Raw genomic sequence first — 18,929 nt, 5'->3', positions numbered from 1 at the left:
TTTACTCAATAATGTACCAAGTTCTGTCCTCACCCTATTGAGTGAAATGCTCACACAATTAATATGAGTACAACTGTGTGAAACTATCGCATCAGAAATGAATGAGTTTTACTCAAATCTGAGTTATTGCTAACTATCAATTGAGTGACTTTTGACTCTATTCTGAATACATAAAACCAATTTAGAGTTAACCTTTTCTCTAATTTGATTTAATTTAACTACTATTGAGTAATATTTTAATCAAAGTTAGTTTATATTCTCTTTAAATTTTAATTTAAATATTGTATTAAAGTCATAAACTACTAAGATGCCGCAGTGCTCTCTACACGGATCTGTTTTGAAGACGATAAAAGGAATTGGTGAACTGATCAGACGAATAGATTGCCATAACCTATATTGTACGTTACATATACGTAATTACAGATAACAATTTAACTATCCGTTTATTTAACCAAATATTAATCGAGACATGATATATTGTCTTTAATTATATTATTGTAATTAAATCACTGCAGTTAAATATAATTTTCACTAGAATAACCAGATAAACTGATACTTGTCCAACTCCAAAGCACACCATACGCCATACTGCCATCCACCACGCCACAGTCACGAGATAACCTAAGGACGATGGGAACAGACAAAGACAATGCATCTGGCTATGAAAAACGGTGGAATCACTTAGTAATGAGATTATTTACTCTGATTTAGATACAAGTGCACCAAATACGAGTTTACGTGAAGAATTTATTTAAGGAGTGCCTATATTTGAGTGAAAGTGCTCAGTTCTAGTTAATTAATTAAAATGCTTAATATTAAGTGAAAATGTACTCAACAATTTTACTCCCAATCTTTATTGCTGTCACTCACATCGATTTTCCTTTTATTTAACCAAATATTAATCGAGACTCAATATATTATTGTTTTTAATAATATTATTGTAATCAAATCACTGTATTTAAACATAATTTTCACCAAAATAACCGGTCTAACGGACATTTGTCCAGCACTACACGCCATACACCACGCCACGAGATGACCTAATGGGGACGATGAAAATGGACAAAGACAACGCACGACAACCATAGAATGGGGTGGAGTCACTCAATAATGAGGACATTTACTCGGATATAGCTACAAGTGTACCAAATACGAGTTTATCTGCAGAATTTATTTAACGCGTACCTATATTTGATAGAAATATGTATTATCACAAATGAGCAAAATTATCAAAATGCTCAATATGGAGTGAAAATCAAATACGAGTTTATCTGCAGAATTTATTTAACGCGTACCTATATTTGATAGAAATATGTATTATCACAAATGAGCAAAAATATCAAAATGCTCAATATGGAGTGAAAATGTATTCAATAATTTCATTTATTGGATTAACTCCGCGCCTTTATTGCTTTCACTCACACCAATTATTTTACAGTGTAATCTAATCATGTTCAAATGACAGTGACAACAATACTTCGATAATCTATCTACAATAAGAGCACAGGTACTTGAATCCGATGACTTTGTGATGTAACAGTTTTTCAGTTAAATTTTGGGATCGTGAGAATTCTAGAATTTCAGTTTCGAAAACTGAACTCCCATATTGTATCTTTATGTTAAGAATATTTTAATTATTAGTGTGTTATGAAATATGAAAAAATATGTCTGTTACTCCAAAAACATTTTTAGAGAGCTTTTCGAGACTATTATTCCATTTAACAGTCGTTGATGACGTCACAACTTCTACATGGGCCGCTCTGTATACTTGTTACTTTTACGTTCTTGTTGAAATGGTGGTACTTGAAACAAAATATTTACAATTTTAAATTTTGTTGTCGATTTAATAAATATCTAATGTTTTAAAACTAACACTTGCTTTAACAACCGAACGTTATATAGGGTGTCTCAAAACATGTGGGCAATCTCTTGGATTTATACAGGGAACGTTAAAATAATATGACAAGTTCCTTCAAAAATTTTCCCTAGAGACCCCTCCCCTGCAGAGATACAGGCCCCTAAAGTTCACCCCTGAAAATCAATTATTTTAATAACTTTTAAAATACTTTGTGTAATTTAATTATTTTTAGGAAAAAGCAAATGTAAATAAATGTGGCATTTTTTAGATAGGCACAGAAAGAATGCAAATTTCATCTGTTTAAAAATCATATTAAACAAAAATAGTTTTTTCTCGAAAACAGTTCATTTTATCGATATCAACCTAGAGTGCCTTTTTTAGTTTAAGGTTCAAGCTATTAAAATATTTTTGTGCCTTTTTCNCCCTGTTTCTTTATACAAATTCTCTGTTGGGTAGATATAATCTTTATTATATATTATTTTAATAAACCATTTTTGAATTGTGTTTAATTTTTGTAGGAAATTATTATTTACTCCACCCCAGCCCATTATACCGTATGTTACTTGGGACTGAATCAAGGAATAGTACAGGATATTAAGTTCTTTTATTGTCAACAATTGTTTAAGGTATTTAAAAATAGGTATTTTTATTATAGGTAAGTTTTTTAACAATGTTGTTTATTTGTAAGTCCCATCTTAAATGTTTATCCATTACTATTCCTAGGTATTTAACAGAATCAGCTTCCTCAATCAACATAGGAATGTCCTCGTCTAAGTCCTTTGAGATCCTTAGTGGCCCAAGGTCAGGTAAATGGTTCAGATAAGAATTGAATGGTAGATACTTGGTTTTGCACCTGTTTATAGTTAAAATATTATAATCAAACCAATGTTTAATTAATTTAAAGTCACGTTCAATTATTTTTTTTTAATTTCTCCATGAGTCTCCTTTATAAATGATAACTGTATCATCTGTAAATGCAAGTATCTGACCATCAGAAGGTAAACTAAATAAGTCATTTACGTATATATTAAATAGAATGGGACCCAGTACCGTTCCCTGAGGTACACCATAGTATACATTTTTTAAATCACTCATAACTTCACCAATTTTAACGGATTGTTTACGATTGGTTAAATAGCTTTCTATCAAGTTAAACGCAGTGCCTCTAATTCCAATATTTCTTAGCTTATTAAGTAATAGTGTGTGACTAACCGAATCGAAAGCATTTTCCAAGTCAATGAATATACATAAAGTGGGCTGACATTTATCTATTGACTGATATAAGCTGTCAACCAGATTTGCAATCGCATTTTCAGTTGAAACATTATTTCTAAATCCAAATTGCATATTAGATAAACTGTAAAATTTTTCAAGAAAATTACTTTTTCAAAGATCTTTGCAATATTGGAAATTAGAGATATGGGTCTATAATTTATTACATCACACTTTTTGCCGCTTTTGTACAGTGGAGTAATTATTGCTATTTTAAAGGCATTTGGACATTGCCCCTCATTTATTATAACATTTATTAAATAAGCTAAGGGTGCTGAAATCTCATCTTTAATATTTTTAAGCATCTCCGCCGTAATTCCATCGATTCCTGGAGCCTTACCAGATTTTAGTGAGCCAATGAATTCCTTTATTTCAATTGGGTCAGTAGGAGTAAAAAAAATTGAATTGGGGTTACTATAAATTTTCTGATTTGGATTTGTTGTTCTTTTTATTTTAGCTGCAAGTTTTTTCCCCGACATTGGCATAATGAGTGACAAATGCATTTGCAATTTCAGTGCTATCCGATATTATACCATTTTCATTTTCGATTTTCGTAATGATTTATTTTTTCTTATTTATATTGCAAATATTTTTTATTGATGACCAGAGTTTTTTTGAAGTTGTTTTATTAGTACATATTTATAAGCTTTCTACAGTAGTTAATTTTTGAATTTTTTATTAATAGATTTAATTTATTTCTGTAAGTTTTATGTTTTATTTCTAAATTTTTGTCTCCTGGGTTTAATTTGTGATTTTTGTAGAGATTATTTTTGTTATTGTTAGTGTGTGTATCACTTTATATTGTGTGTGTGTGTCTTTAGGTTTTTAAGGTGTACATAGTTTTTGTAGATATAGAAAAAGTGTGGTAGAGACAGAAAGAAAATCCACGCAGGATAGAATTTAAGCGGACAGTGATCGTTGTTAGATACATATTGTATAGAAGACTTGAAAGAATAAAGGTGTTGCAATCTCAGTTGTGATTTATTCGCTTCATATACATTACAGTTATTAACTGACTTTAATAAAGCTTCAGTAATCCATGGACTTTTTTTGTCTTTGTATTTTTTTAAATTAACAATTTTTGTACTTTTATCGATTTTAGATTTTATTTTAGAGATTAATATTTCATTTATGTCAACAGTTTCATAAAACTCATTCCAGCTCTAATTTTTCAAGTAATTTTTAAGTTTCTCATAGTCAGTATATTTAGTATAATTAGGTGTTTTATAATTTTTTTTATTTACAGGTATTTCCACATTGCACACAAGAGATATGGGAGAATGATCTGTTATTTTTGTGTCATGTATTACAGGTGTGAATTTTGTGTGATCAACTCTGGTTTTAATAAATATATGATCAATGCATGATTTACTTAAACCTTCTATTCTGGTACTTTTATTGATATATGAAGTATAATTTTGTTCACTAAGTATATTTAAATACTCTTCGACATGATCTAAGTTAGAGTCCAGATCAATGTTTATGTCACCTATTAAAATGTTTATATCTGAAAATTGTCTATTATTATTTTTAAGATACATTTGAAGATTATTATTGAAAGCAGAAGGACTTGAATAAAATATTTTTTCACGAAATTGGGTACAAACCACATTATGGAGGTGCAGATCCAGTGGCGTAGTCAAATTTTAATTAAACAATTAGCCAACAAATTTTTGTCAAATTTGCCACCCAAAAATAAATGAAAAGTATGCATTGATAACTGGAAATGCATTCATTTATTATATGATGTAATAGAATATTTTATTCCATTAAAAAAAACAAATTAAATCTGTCAATAATTTTTTTTCAATTTGAAATAGGTCACACTGTATAATAGTTTCATGAACTCCCTCGAAATATTCCGGTAAACGTCTTACATAAACTGTATATTGTTCTCTGCACTACAGCCCACTCGAGCGAAGACTTAATTGAATACAAAACGCGTTTAGCCAGGACAACAACCATCTCAATTAGTACCACCTAGTCGCTCCGCCTACAGCGTTGAACTAATTCCAGTGGCAGGTGAGATCTTAATTTCTCGCCTCCGGACCACTCGGCATGCGGCTCGACAGATCCTGCTCGGGAGGGTTCCAAATAGACGGAGTTTGATATCGGTAGAGTGCCGCTTAATGGAGAGAATGGGGTGCGAAGTAACACGCTGTTAGCTGTATGATGCCTGATTCTCGGTGCATCATTTTTGGTCTGAGTTTATATCCTTTTCCTTAGAAAATACAGTTCTTTTTCCATAGCAGAAAATGCAGCAGTGTACAATTTTGAATTAATATTAACAATTATATAAGATAGTTTCCATGTGGATTCAACGAGCAAAAAAATCGACCTCTTCGTTTTTTTTTAAACTTTGGGATTTTAAATCTACTTTGAATTTTATGAGACTAGTGTTTTGTCAAAATTTACATAGTAGTCCAATCAAATTACACTTGGAGAAAAAAAAAAGTGTTACTGGGCTTTTATAAGTGGAAATGGCAAAAGGGCTTATAATAAACTTAAAAAAATAAATGCGTAAACAGGGGTGGTGCAGGGTTGATTTGGGGGGCTGAAAAGTTGTGAAAAATTATATCATTGGGATATCTTGCGAAAGTTGACGCCAAACAAAAAAGTATCCACTACAAAAGTTATAGATCATGCAAAAATATACAAGTTTTGTAGAAGTCACTTTTTAAGATAACCTCAAAATTTCCGAGAAAAATGCGAAAAACCGTTTTTTTTTTCTGATTTTTCGTTTTTTATTTCTCATTTCCACAAAAATAAATTAATTAATTTAATTTTAACGAAACTTTGTGAAAATATGCCTTTCTGTGTCTTAAATAACCACAAATTTTTTTTATGAAAAAATCAAGAAGTTTCGGAGATATTCATTTTTTCCGGTCTGAAACACTTTTTTTTTTAAAGAAAAATTCTACTTAGAAAAATCATCGTACAGAGTTCTGCCGGTAATAATTTTTTTCGTTTTGGCAAATCTGTAATCACAGTTCAAAAACATGCTCAAAAATGCAAAAAAATTACTTGCAACAATGAATTTTTCAGTAATTTGTTTAAATTAAAAAACATTCAAAAACTGATTACACCATTCAATTCTACGGAAAATACAAAAAAAACTGTGTCTCATTGTTTGACCCAAAACTTTATTTTTGTACAGAATTGCTATAAACATCTAAGTCGAATTACAAATGCACAAATGATAAATAATCTCTGGATGCTTTGAGATTTCAGCAATACAAAGTATTAACTGCAACTGCGAATACCCGAAACACCGAAATTTTGCAAAATCGTTTCATTTTTTCTGGCTTTATTTGAAAACTAATTTTAAAATAAATTGCATATTTACGTTTCTACTTTTTTCGCTTTATCCAATGTCGTCAATATTTTTGCAATCCGACGTTTCGTCTTCGAGGGGCTATCATCGAGTTAATTTTTTTAAATACGTCGCTGCTATTTTTATGATAAAATCTAGTCATTTTTAATTCTGAATTAGATGATATTACTCTTGTAATCGCTTAAATAGTGACCCCTACAAATTGTAGATTTTTGCATGATCTACAACTTTTGTATAGGATTTCGCCAACTTTTCTACCCCCCAAATCAACCCTCCGCCACACATGCTCACGCATTTATTTTTTTTAGGTTTATTGTAAGCCCTTTTACCATTTCCACTTCCAGGTGACAGCGTTATTCCGAAAATGAAAATACATATTTTTTTCAAGTGCCCCTCATTTTGACGCAAATCATCCTATCGAAACCTTTTATTTCAAAATGTGCAGAATTTCATTAGCTTATACCGTTTTCTTTTTCAGAATTCAAATTGCTTTAAATCTTTCTGAGATAAATGAGAAAAACGGAAAAAGTTATTTTTTTCCATAGTTGATTTTCTCAAAAAGCCTACCTTCTATTTCCACCAAATTTGGATATGTTTTTCAAGGCCAAATAAGCTATCTTTTAGCCCAAAAGCAATATGCCAACTTGTTCCGTTCTAAAGAAATTTCTAACTTATTCAATTAATTGGACTGGCACGCCCCAAACAAACCGGTTATTGCAATGTAAATTAGTAAATTTTCCTAAAAATTACAAACTATTTTTTAGGTTTGTAACCATCAATTCATATCCAATCTGTTTGTTGTATCTGAATAATTACGAAGCGTTATTTGATGGAGCGGACTCATCAGATGTATTATTTGCTTTGAAATGTCACATTTTCCATTTACCAGCAACGTCGACCATAGTAAGAGGACCATAATATTAACGGCTTTACTTTCTGTAACTTTTCCAAATGCCAGAAGCATTTCTTCATTCACACCATTGATATTATTTGCGCTTTTCCACTTTTGAAGGTACGGATATTCCTTTTCGTATACCAGCCGTGATTTTTGGAGCAATAGTCTCTCCATGTCCTCTAATCCACCTCATTCTGTCTGAAAGAGGTATTTCTTCTTCAAATTCGTTCTCATAACTTCTACTTTTACTTTGTGCTAAGTAAACAAGACATAAACAGTGATTTTAATACGTTACAGAATTACCTTGCATTTACTTAGCCTGAGTTAGAATCTTTCAGCTACCCTTGTTGCTCTGGGGCTAGGCTTTGTGGAGGCGGAGCCGCTACCAGAATCCCTAGGCTCGCGAATGATGTTCATTTCGGTTGTTGTTGGTTCTAAAGGCGTTACGGACGGAGCCGCTCCTCAAACAATAATGATCTTCTGAAACATTCCGTGGTAGCCTCCTGCACAGTCACCATTGGAGATGCCGGCAGTGGATGTGACAAGTTGCTATGCTATTTCCATCAGTTGTGACTTTAGAAATAAAAAGAACCGAAACAAACCTCAGGGTGGCCTAGAAATTCTGATAGTGTGTCCGCCTCCACAGAGCCTAACCCGAGAACAAGTAGGCTAAAGAAGTGCAAGATAAGATTCTTAACTGATGATATTGCGGAAAATACCACTCCGTGAATTGCATGCCCCAGCTGATATTCAATTGTACCAGCAGTATCTAGTCAATATGCCAGTTATATGTATTTCTATTAATAATACCTATCTAGATTTCATTTTTAATTTTTGTACCTATAGATAATTTATTAATTACTAATATTAATTACATAATAGCAGCTTTCTTAATATCCCAAATTTAAGGTAAAAATAAATAGCAGCTTTTCCGAATTTAAAAGTGGTGTTGCTCAAGGCTATATTTTGGGGCCTGTATTATACCTGATTTTTTATACATCCGATGTACCTACCTGCTATGTTGACTTCGAAATGTTCTCTCTATGTCGATGACCCCAGAATTTATAAGATAAATAATCCTTTTGCGGTCTATCATCAGTCGCAGTTTAACCTTTCTCGAACCGTCCAGTAGACCGAGGAGTAGATAATTCCCATTAATTTCAATAAAAGTGTTGTCTTGCATATTGGAAAGAATAACCCTCGCCTGAACTATTCTATTGGCCAGACAACCCTTGCTGAAATGGGAGTTATAAGTAAAAAAAGTGTTTTCCATACCGAACGTTAAAATTTCTGCCTGTTCTGTTTGAATAAAACATAAAATCGTCCTATATTGGTTTATGATTTTATGATTCTGTTTGGTCTTCGAAATTGGTGCATGTTCATAATCTGATTATATCCAACGTGCTGCAACCATACTTTCTGCCAGGGCTCTCACAGGAAGCAAGACTACAACTTTTTAAAATCACACTTAAAAACTGTCTCAAGAACATTTTCATTGCTCGACTTGAAAACATTATTTATAAAACCGAGTTGTTCAATTGTGTCTGGATTTAAAAACCACGTGGATTATTTGTGCATGTTATTTTATAATACTTTTTAAGCATCCATCCGTGTGTACTTTCTATTTTTACTGCCTTGAGTTTTACAGTTTTACTTCTACTTTTATTTTTGTAATAATGAAGATAACAATAGTAATTTAGAGAAAGACGGAGTTAACAAATTCAAACTAGCTGCAGAGTAGATGCAAACAAATACTCCCATCACAATAGCGTCTATTAAGGACTGAACCCTTTCGCATGGTTGATTTTCGTACATAAATAACGAATCGAAGTTTGGCGTTCTGTAAACATACCACTAAACTCTGGCGGAGATGTTCAGAATAAAATAGCAAGGAAATGTTTGTGAATTACACTCGTGCCTCCCGGGCTTGTTAATCATCAATAATATAACGTCCAAACGTGAAATAAAGAGATAAGAGAGTTTTGATTATTTCTTATTTTATTACAAATGAAAATCAGGTTTTACAGTAAGTACATAATTTTTTTATAGAATTTAGGAGAAAATATCTGCGACTTCCACACGATGCGAGTTCATACGAAAATTTGTTTGTACGAAATTTTTTGGATTCCTAAGACACGTCAGATTAAAACAAATACGTATACCTTTTTGGATATACCGAGTGTCCCATTAAGGTCATCGACCGGCTGTATCTCGGAAACTATTTGTCCTATAGATTGATGGAAAAATGTTGCTCCATTTTAAAAAATAAAGGAAGGAGGGTAGAAATTATTTCCTATGACAAAATGTAAGATAAGTCTGGATTTTGTAAACCGATTTCAATGAGGTTGGGCTTGTTGAAAAGGCAACTGATTGCTTAATCATAACCTTAAGTTGAATTTCAATTTAAAAAATAAACAAACTGTCAATTGCCCCTGTTTTCCAAATGAAAGGGTTTTATCGATTTTCAAAAAAAAATTCAAATGTAATGCTACCTTTTTTATTTTATGGTGTTTTTACATAATCCGGAACCTTGTATCTTATTTCAAACTGAAGTTATTAACAAAAGTTTAGATAAAATGATATTTTTGTGAGGAGTTATAAAAAATGCTTTATTTATTGCAACATCCAGTATTTATCTGCATAGAATACCGAGCACCTGATAAATTATTACTACCATTAGAAGTACTACAATATTACAATATTATCTAAAAGGTATCTAAAATGTGTGAAACATAATGGAGATCACTTTGAACACTTGTTAAATTAAAATTATAAATTTATAATCTATTTCCTGTTTTATTTTTGTAAAGAGATTTTTGTTTTAGCTACATATTATTGTTAATTTAATAAATATAATTTATTTCGCATTGTTATTAAATTATTTGAACACTCGGACTCCTAAGGGTAGTAATAATTTATCAGGTGCTCGGTATCCTATGCAGATAAATACTGGATGTTGCAATAAATAACGCATTTTTCTGTAACTCCCCAAAAAAATATAATTTTATCTAAGCTTTTGTTAATAACTTCAGTTTGAAAGAAGGTTGCGGCATTTTTTTCGTTATATTATGTGGAAAAACACCATAAAATAAAAAAGGCAGCATTACATTTGAATTTTTTTTTGAAAAACGATAAAACTTTTTCATTTAGAAAACAGAGGCAAATTCAACTTAAGGTTATGATAAAGCAATCAATTGTCTTTTCAATAAGTTCAACTTTATTGAAATTGGTATACGTAATCCCGAGTTATCTTACTTTTTGTCATAGGAAATAATTTCCACCCCTCTTCCTTTATTTTTTAAAATGGAGCAAAATTTTTCCTACAAAAATTTTGAAGATTGAGCAGAAGATCTCGAAAATATTAAGTTGTATCTATCGTTCCATTTGATTTTTAAAAAAATAAAGCAAGTTTTTACTTACTTTATTTTAGAAATGCGCCCTCTAGCGGCCAAAATTAGAAGCTAAAAATAATTTTATTGAATTTCTAGTGGTCATATTAGTCATCATTTTTTTTCCCGAAATCTATTATTGACGCTGTTACATAGCTACTTTTTCGAACTTTAGAAAAGTACCTGATTTTTCTGAAAAACTGTTAGAAATAAGTATGGACAACATTATATCAGTCGAAAGGGCATTCAATTTTGCATTCACCCAAGGCAATTAATATGGGTCATCTCATTTGAAAAAAAAGTTTTTCGACTCGTAAAATTAATAAATGTAGGTCTCAGTATTTCCGAGTCTGAATAACGTACACGTTTTACTCACAGATGACAAGAGAGAGTAATTTACGCCAAAACGAACTGTGAAAACTGCAGGTTTCTAACTCCTACGGTTTAGAGGCTATCTAGCCTCATTTAGAGAACTGAAATCGTGATTTTTTTCAAAAACAACTGATTATCTCGAAAACGGTAAGTTTTAAATTACATTTAATAAGCTCTACCTAATATTAACCAAGGAATTCAAAAATGCAATAATATACAGGGTGTTCCGTTTAAAATAACAAAGTTATGTAGCGTCCACGCGAAATGGAACACCCTGTAGAGCTAAAAATATTTTATTTGCATGGTCCACATGATTCCAGGCAACTTTTATTAAAACAATTTTTTTTATAAATTTTACAATTGCCTATGTAGAAGAATCCCTCTTAGGTGGAACACCGTGTATATATTTTAAGGAACTGGTAGTTTTGAACAAATATGTTTGCAGTAAGAAATATTGTAGATAAGTCCGAGATAATGAATTTCAAAACTATAAAAGATTTGAATTAAATTATTTACAAATAATATAAATTCTAAGAAAAATGACAAATTATAGCAAATATTTCACATAGTTTGACAAATGTATATGCATTTGAATGGAATAAAATAACATTTACGGCAAATAATTCCATTTAAAACTATGTATCTGTTTATTTGATCCAAATACTTTTTTTTCAGTGTAGTTATAGTTTTACTTTTATATTGATTTTTAAATAGAGTTAGAGGTGTTTCTAGAACATAGCCCGATGTAGTATTTTTTTCAACAGTGACGTGCTTTTTATCTTAAAAAAATAGCACGTAAGTAGATTTCAGTGTTACAGCAAAATCAGTAATTGATTCCAAACATATTTACTACAGTTTTAAATAATCCATTTACTGCATCTATTTCTTTGGAAACTCCGGCTGCTTTTACTAACGAATATAAAGGGTAAGGGCAGAATTTGTTTAGATTAAGGAATAAAGACAACGTTATTTTTAAATAAAGTTAATTATCGTTAGTTAGTATATTGTTAATCAGCGAACGCAGACAAAACCCTGGAGAAGCATATTATTACACAAAACGTTTTCCGATGAATTTCCATCCTCTGCATAATCTCAAATTATACAGTTTTAAACACCACCCTACCTTTACGATAAAATTCGATATAGAACTCACGTACACAATACATATTAATGCAAGATTTAAAAAAAATGTTATCCATCCCAGCACATGAATCTTCTTTATTTCATTATTGCTTTATCAGGTAAGGAAATAATATCATGAAGTCCCACAAAGTATAATAAACTACAATCTAGCATTATTTAAAGCCAATTATAAAACTCTTAATGCTGTCCAACAAACATTTTAGTCCAAAATACTTACCATACTGCCAACTTTTTTTTCGTAGCATCACGATCACCTCACCACTACTCCTCGGTGACAGCAAAAATAGGGTACCCTATAATCCACAAAACTCTGCCGGCGTGGCGAAAAACAGATTGAATTATTCAAATAGCGTGCATTGGTTAATCAAACGATAGTCGTACTGCACCCTTGGGGGTTGACCTTTTAATTTTATTTCCACACCCTCGAAGCGTCGTATTTACCGTGCTGCCGCGCCGATTTAATTAAACACATTTGTTTTATATCACCTGTGCACCCACGTGATTCGCCAATTTGCTTAAAACTAAATTAATGTAGGTAGCTGCTGAGTTTCAATTATGTATATTTATTACTAAATATAATTTCTACTTCGTTCAATATAATTATATCACAATTTTCTTTATTCTTACTGTTTAGAATTAATGAAACAAAAGTGGCAAATACTGTTCATACATGAACAATATTTATGTAGTTCTTTTGATAGTACCTAATAGAAAATTATGAAAAAATGGAAAATTGATTTTATTAAGAGTCTTTGTCTAGCTCGAATGAGGCTCTCATATTGTCAGTGTGTTAAATTTAAAGACATGTGCAAAATTCAAGATAATAATATGTTTGTACACTCGAATTTCACTCAATTTTACTCTTAATAATGTATCAATTTCTGTTCACACCCGATTGACTGAAATTTTCACTCTATTAGTATGAGTACAACTGAGTGAAACTATTGCATAAGTGAGTTTGACTCAAATCCTGTATATCTTATTTAATTATTTATGAGTGATTTATTTTTGCACTCAATATTTAGTTAATTAAAAACCAAGTCTGCGTAAAAAAATGACGCAATAACAGTTAAATTTAAATCATATTAGAGAAATAGTCAACTCTAAATTGGTTTTATACATCGTGTCCACCTAGTGCGCGTAAGTCCAATATCTAGGTTAATAAAAGATATAGCTGCACAAAATGAAAATATATTGGCATATACAGGGTGTTCAGTTTTTCCTGGGCAGGTACCAACTTAATTTTTTTTAATTGAAACCTAAGTATATTTTTATGGCATTATCGAATTCTACGTGAAAAATTAACGGGACTTTGTGTTATGATTCCTATTAAAATATTGATAGTTTTCGAGATAAGCGACTTTTCATTTTTTTTTTCTTATGTTACGTCACTTCTAGTAGTTGACATAACTATGATTGTATGACAGCTAGAAATTATTTTTTTTCAGGAACTGTAGAGTGAAGATGGCTCTTTCAAAAAACGTATCAAAAGTTGACCTGCGATATACAGGGGGCAAAAAAAATCGTGCCAAACCTGATAATTTAAAATTTGAAAAATCTCGACTTTTTCAAATAGAACACCCTGTGTTTTATGATTTCATTAGATGCCTTTCTGTAGACCCTACAATTTTTTAATAGCTTTCCCTATACCTAAGTTGCGTAGTTTTTGCAAAAAAAAAAATTTTTTTGTCGGGAAAAATATTGTAAGGGTATTTATTTTTATTAAATTTATTAGTTGTCTAGCTACACTATTTAAAATAAAAATTAATAACTGAAAAATTTAGATATTTGAGTTTAATAAATAAGTCTTTATGGAAAGTTACCATTTATTTGTAAATAAAATCAAAAAACCATAAAATCGCTACAAGTGATTAAGAATTAGCAAAATATGGGAAATGTTTGCTAGCAGCACGTATTTACAAAGCAAATAATCCAAATTTACAGAGATTCCCACTGTTTTGAAAATGTGAAGGAAAGGTTTGAATGAACAGCAAATGCGAATTATGAGAAAACTACCAGGAGACATGAAAGTAACAACGATAATATTTAGTTTAAAGTTGTGGCGTCTGCTGTTGAAAATCCAAATATTAGTGCCAGGAAATTAGTAGTAACCTTGGAGTTTTCAAAAGCTTGACAAATAAAATATTGAAGAAGTTTCATCCGTATCATATTGAAAATCAAGCACTGTTACCGTAGTTAGGAAAGTTATTAGTGAAATTGGAGATTAAAAAATTTGGATGAATAGAATTTTGAAAAAAGAATACTCATAGTCGCAAGCTAACTTAAAATAAATGTTCAAACTGTCCACCGTTGTTTTCTACACAAAGCATTAATCTACGATGAAAATGAATGTGGACATTTCTTAACATTTGAGGCGTTATAGTTAGAAACTCGTTTTGAATCTTTTCTTTTAAGTCTTGAATATCCGTTGGTGGTACTTCGTATACTCGCTCCTTGATATAACCCCACAAGAAAAAGTCCAGACTATTTAAGTCAGGCGAACGTGCGGGCCAAGGAACTGGACCACCACGACCTAACCACTGGTTTGGATATACGTGATTTAGGTGTTCTCTAACCTGAAAGATAAATAGGTAATAGGAAAAGTATAATAACAATAAAATAATCACATTACAGCCAAAGGAACGGGCGCAAATCCGGTATTTTACATAAAAATGTTTTTTTTTGCAAAAACTACGCAACTTAGGTATAGGGAAAGCTATTAAAAAATTGTAGGGTCTACAGAAAGGCATCTAATGAAATCATAAAACACAGGGTGTTCTATTTGAAAAAGTCGAGATTTTTCAAATTTTAAATTATCAGGTTTGGCACGATTTTTTTTGCCCCCTGTATATCGCAGGTCAACTTTTGATACGTTTTTTGAAAGAGCCATCTTCACTATACAGTTCCTGGAATAAAATAATTTCTAACTGTCATACAATCATAATTATGTCAACTACTAGAAGTGACGAAACATAAAAAAAATGGAAAGTCGATTATCTCGAAAACTATCAATATTTTAATAGGGATCATAACACAAAGTCCCGTTAATTTTTCACGTAGAATTCGATAATGCCATAAAAATATACTTAGGTTTCCATTTAAAAAAAATGAGGTTGGTACCTGCTCAGGAAAAACTGAACACCCTATATATGCAAATATATTTTCATTTTGTGCAGATCGGGAAAGTAGGCAACTCCGTAGAAAAAAAAATTAAGTTATATCTTTTATTAATCTAGATATTGGACTTACAAGGATACGGGATATACTCAGAATAGAGTCCAAAGTCACTCAATTGATAGTTAGCAGTAACTCGGAATTGAGTAAAACTCACTCATTTCTGATGCAATAGTTTCACTCAATTGTATGAAAAGTGACAATTTTCCATATGGTTTTCGTTGATTTATTTGATAATTTAGCCTCAAATCATTAATGATACATTGATGGATATTCCAAACTGTTGATTAAATTGTAATATTCTATCCACAACATATACTAGTCTCACATTTGCTTTGCTTCTATTGTATCACTAAACTTGCTTTAGCAGTCACCTATTACTGTGTCATTCTCAACTACAATCAGCTCCAGAGATTGGCAACGTTCCAAGTTGCAGCGTTATCCAATTTGATGAACCAAAACAAACAGTTTCCAAGTACCTAAGAGTAATTGTGCCGAAAGGGATCCAATTAGATTCAATTTTCTCAAAGTAAAGAGAATGCCAGATAGTTAATCCGCTATCAGAGATAATAAGTGAGGTTTTTTAAAGTATCTAATTACAGAAAAATGTATTACGAATTTCCCAAAATATCCGTGAAGTTACATTTTGAGAAGGGAGGTTTAAAATTAATTTGCATCAACACCAGGGAAATATCACGGAAAATTTTTTGGTTGTTTATTTTCTTAACATACGTTCTAATTGACCAGATAAGAGCGTTGACAAAAAAATCAATACGTTCTTCAGAATAATTGTAGTACAACTAATGTTCAAAACATTATTGGTATCTCCACAGGCACGATAGCTACTTATATCGTCATAAACTTGACAGATTTAAAAATTTGTTCATTCTACCTACGTGTATTAAGGCGTTATACTTATAAATTTTCTGAGCTTTGGCGTTACACAAAAATTTAAATAAGACAATTTGAAAAAGTGTACAAAATTTAAATTAAAAAAATTAAAAGCATTTCCAGCTATTCCACGCACATGCTTTTTGAAATGCACACCTATTGTGTTATGATTAACCCCTTGCAAGTATCTACAAATAAGCGCGTTTACAATGCAACAAAAACAGAGCAGTGATTAAAAACTTTGTTTTACATATATTCTCCGATCAATACCAAACAAATTACCCCTTGTATCCTACACCTATACAGTGTGTTTCTAAAATAGGGTTCCAAACTTCTGCTGCGTTTATAACTCATTAAAATAAGCCAAAAAGTTCCTATTAACATGTGCCCTAAAACGCACCCTTATTGAGAGCTGTGCAGGACAATCCAAGGCTTAGTGTAAGAAGTGTCGCACGTATGCATAACAAGTTTTTCCGTAGTTTGGCGAATTCTTTGCGAACAACTACTTCATCCTTGTCATATCCAGCGTGTTCAAGCTTTAAATCCGAATGACTACGAACCACGTCGGCAGTTCTGCCAACGGTTTTTGCGAAAATCGAGGCGGATTCCGAATTTTGCATCTCTTATTTTCTCAATACATTTTCTTCCATCACCGGTGTTCTTACAAATCTGTCTCTGCCACGATCATTTACTCTTGGTTGGAACGAACCATTTTCTCTTAAACGTTGATGGATCCTCTGAAATACCTGTCGAGAAGGAAGTATTCTATTCGGGTATGCTGCCGCATACAGACGCCTCGCTTCTGATGCATTTCCAGCCGCACGGCCGTACATAAAGTGCATATCGCCATTTCCGTGTTTGAATATGACTCCATTTTATGAGTTGCAATAATGTTGTATACTTAAATTTTTCACTCACCACTTTTACTAATTAAACAAAAGCTCAATTGACAGTTTATCAATAACTTAAATTGTTAAGCGTTGTGGCAACGTCAGTCTTTTATTTGCCATGGTAAACATATTTTTGTAATTTTTGGCCTAATAACTAAAGAGCAGAGTAATTTTCAAACTCAATTTACTCGAAAACCATTGGAAATATCGATTTGGACAAAGATCATATTTTTTACGTAAAATTGTTAAGATTTTATAAATCTGTACAGAAAATTGTAAAAAAATTGAAATAAAAAAATTACGGGCCGAAAACTCCCTTCACCAACCTAAAAGGGACGCATATGATTTGCATGTCGAAAAACGGAATAGCCCATGTTATTTAACGTAAAAAGTTAAGACCCATAAATTTTTCTCTATTTATTTGCGACCGTTTTGTCAATAACAGAAAAAAAAATGTTTTATTTGAGCCCTTTTAAGGGCATATAACTTCCTAAGGGTGCGTTTTAGGGCACATGTTAATAGGAACTTCTTGGCTTATTTTAATGAGTTATAAACGCAGCAGAAGTTTGGAATCCTAATTTAGAAACACCTTGTATGTTTACATGAGCTTCATCTGTTAACAGCAAACTTGCAAATTATCTCTGTGCTCTAATTATAATTGATATGTAATTTCAGAAGCTACGTGCGCGATACCACGGGATACTCCAACACCAAGTGAAGCATCAATCACTGTTGCTTTGTATTATGTCAAGGCGTTCCTACGTGCATTACCAGTTAATAAACATGGAAAGGCTGCTAACTCCAATATAGCAAGAACATAGGTTAATTAGTATGTTTTAGAAAGAGTTCTTAAAAACTGATACCGGTTACTAAGCTAAAACTCCTTTCAATGTTATTCTAAAAACTGTAAAAACATTGCAAAAAACCTAGCAAAATTGCCTACTGTGTACATTAATCGCTAAAACTGTTTGCCATTACATATCAACTCAAATCTTTACTAAAATTATTTCCGGATGCCTATTAGGGTTCTTTGATGTCCAGTTACGTAGACGAATATTTGTGTATTTTAGGAATTTTAGGAATTCGTTGATACTCGCTACACACTAGCATAGATGAATATTAACGAATTCTAGGAATATATGTTTGGTTAAAGCAATGTTCCGGTCTATTGACATTGGCTACACACTTGCATAGACGAATACTTGTAAATTATACGAATACATATATTCGTTGGATAATATTGGGGTCGTTACACACATGTATAGATGAATACTTATGTTTTACGAATACACATCCGTTAGTGAATAATCGAGTCTTTTAGACATCTGCCACGCATCTGCATAGACAAATATTTGTAAATTCTACGAATATACAATATGCTCTAGACTTTAGAGATTAGTTGGGTTCTTTTCATATTCGCTGCACACTGCCGTAGACAAATGTTTATGAATTCTACGAATACATATATTCGTTAAAACAATATTAAGGTCTTTTGATATCCGCTACATATTTGCGTAGATGAATATTTGTGAACTCTACGAATATATACTAGTTAATGAATTCTAAGGATATATATATTCATTAGAGAATATTTAATATTTGTCTAAAACTAGTCTGGTCACATATTTTATATCGCCTATAAGCTGATTATTTGCAAATAGAACTGGAGAAACCATTCGAGTTCTTTAACGTGTGTTGATTTACCGACTCG

Source organism: Anoplophora glabripennis, unplaced genomic scaffold (assembly GCF_000390285.2).
Source record: "Anoplophora glabripennis isolate ALB-LARVAE unplaced genomic scaffold, Agla_2.0 scaffold21, whole genome shotgun sequence".
NCBI classification, from domain to species: Eukaryota; Metazoa; Arthropoda; class Insecta; order Coleoptera; family Cerambycidae; genus Anoplophora; species Anoplophora glabripennis.
Note: the sequence above shows the minus strand (reverse complement) of the source record.